Source organism: Procambarus clarkii, chromosome 25 (genome assembly GCF_040958095.1).
Source record: "Procambarus clarkii isolate CNS0578487 chromosome 25, FALCON_Pclarkii_2.0, whole genome shotgun sequence".
Taxonomy (NCBI): domain Eukaryota; kingdom Metazoa; phylum Arthropoda; class Malacostraca; order Decapoda; family Cambaridae; genus Procambarus; species Procambarus clarkii.
This window is the reverse complement of record NC_091174.1, coordinates 1,374,676-1,377,175: the sequence shown is the minus strand read 5'-3', so window position 1 is coordinate 1,377,175 and position 2,500 is coordinate 1,374,676.

Here is a 2,500-nt window from a genome sequence, read left to right as displayed (position 1 = left end):
TGACCTTTGACCTATGAACCAACTGCGCTACAGGAACCTCCTATTTGTTAAATTCTAAGAAATAGTTCGAGTCCCATTAAACTGGAGTTGCTCCATGTAAATCAGTCCAGGATTATACATGTCAAATATTTTAGAAGAATCGTTATTCGTATCGGTTTTTATTATTGGCAAATTAATTCAGAAAATATTATGCGTATTTCCGTGCGAAAAGGGCGTATCCTGGATGTCTTGGACCTCATTGTGACCTTCAGATGACTTTGTGGCATTACTGTGTACTGTGGGGGACTTTAATGTTGACACACCGTTCTTGTGGTGTATTATGCCCTCGGGCAAGTTGCACGAAGCAGTTACGCAAGCACTTACGAACGTGTACATCTTTTCTCAATCTTTGACGGCTTTGGTTACATTTATTTAACAGTTTACAAGCATGAAAACTTGCCATTCAACTGTTGTTATTGTTATAAACAGCCTCCTGGTGCTTCGGAGCTCATTAACTGTTTATTAATTGTAAACAATGCCGCCAAAGATTGAGAAAAGTTGTACAGGTTCGTAAGTGCTTGCGTAACTGCTTCGTGAATCTGGCATACTCCTGTTGGATGGTTGGGAGGATAGGGAGGGTGGAGGGTGTAGGCAAGATGGAGGATGACTGGGAAGGGGGGGGGGAGGGGGAGGATGGCTGGGAAGGGGGGAGGGGAGGGTGGCTGGGAAGGGGGGAGGGAAGGATGGCTGGGAAGGGGGGAGGGGAGGGTGGCTGGGAAGGGGGGAGGGAAGGATGGCTGGGAAGGGGGGAAGGAAGGATGGCTGGGAAGGGGGGAGGGGAGGATGACTGGAAGGGGGGAGGGAAGGATGGCTGGAAGGGGGGAGGGAAGGATGGCTGGGAAGGGGGGAGGGAAGGATGGCTGGGAAGGGGGGAGGGAAGGATGGCTGGAAGGGGGGAGGGGAAGATGGCTAAGGAAATAAAGAAAAATCCAAAATATTTCTTCTCATATGCGAAATCAAAAGCAAAAACCACTGCCAGTATTGGACCTATTCGTACAAGTGAAGGTTCATACACGGAGGATGACAAAGAAATTAGTGAAATCCTAAAAAAGCAGTATGAGGACATGTTTAGCACTCCAATAAACAACATGAAAGTGGAAGATCCAGACAATTTCTTTATGCGGGATATTCAAACCCCTGTAAATATAACTGATATAAACACGAGCGCACTAAATTTTGAAAAAGAAATTGAAAACATGCCCATGCACTCGGCCCCAGGTCCAGACTCATGGAATTCAATATTTATAAAGAAATGCAAAGTGCCGGTAGCACAGGCACTCAGTATAGTGTGGAGGAAGAGCTTGGACACGGGGGAGATACCAGATGCACTTAAAGTAGCAGACATAGCCCCTCTACACAAGGGAGGGAGCAAAGCATTGGCAAAAAATTATAGACCAGTTGCACTAACATCGCACATCATAAAAGTATTTGAGAGAGTGATTAGGAGTCAGGTCACCAATTTCATGGAGACCAATGACCTTCACAACCCAGGCCAACATGGATTTCGAGCGGGAAGATCGTGCCTCTCACAGCTACTTGAGAACTACGACAAAGTCACTGAGGCATTAGAAGAAAAACAGAATGCTGATGTGATATACACGGACTTCGCAAAGGCTTTCGATAAATGTGACCATGGCGTGATAGCACACAAAATGAAGTCAATGGGAATAACCGGTAAAGTAGGACGCTGGATACTCAGTTTTCTGTCAAACAGGACTCAGCGAGTAACTGTCAACCATATAAAATCTAGTCCAAGTGCAGTTAAAAGCTCTGTACCTCAGGGTACAGTCCTTGCACCGCTGCTTTTCCTTATTCTCATATCAGATATAGACAAAAATACAAGTCACAGCTTCGTATCATCCTTTGCAGATGACACAAAAATCAGTATGAAAATTACCTCGGCTGAGGACATTGAAAAACTTCAAGCTGATATTAATAAAGTTTTCGACTGGGCATCAGAAAATAACATGATGTTTAACAGTGATAAATTCCAGGTACTCAGGTACGGTAAAAATGAGGACCTTAAACATAATACAGAGTACAAAACACAATCAAATGTACCCATAGTAGGAAAACAGCATGTAAAGGATTTGGGAATAATAATGTCTGACGACCTAACGTTTAAGGAGCATAACCAAGCAAATATTGCGACAGCCAGAAAAATGATAGGATGGATTACGAGAACTTTCAAATCCAGGGATCCCATCACAATGGTTGTTCTCTTCAAGTCACTTGTGTTGTCCCGTCTTGAGTACTGCTCAGTACTCACTTCCCCCTTCAGAGCAGGAGAGATTGCTGAAATAGAGGGAATACAGAGAACATATACGGCACGCATAGATGCAATAAAGCACCTAAATTATTGGGATCGGCTCAAAGCCCTCGAAATGTACTCACTAGAAAGAAGACGAGAGAGATATCAAATAATATACACCTGGAAGATACTGGAGGGCCAAGTACCGAA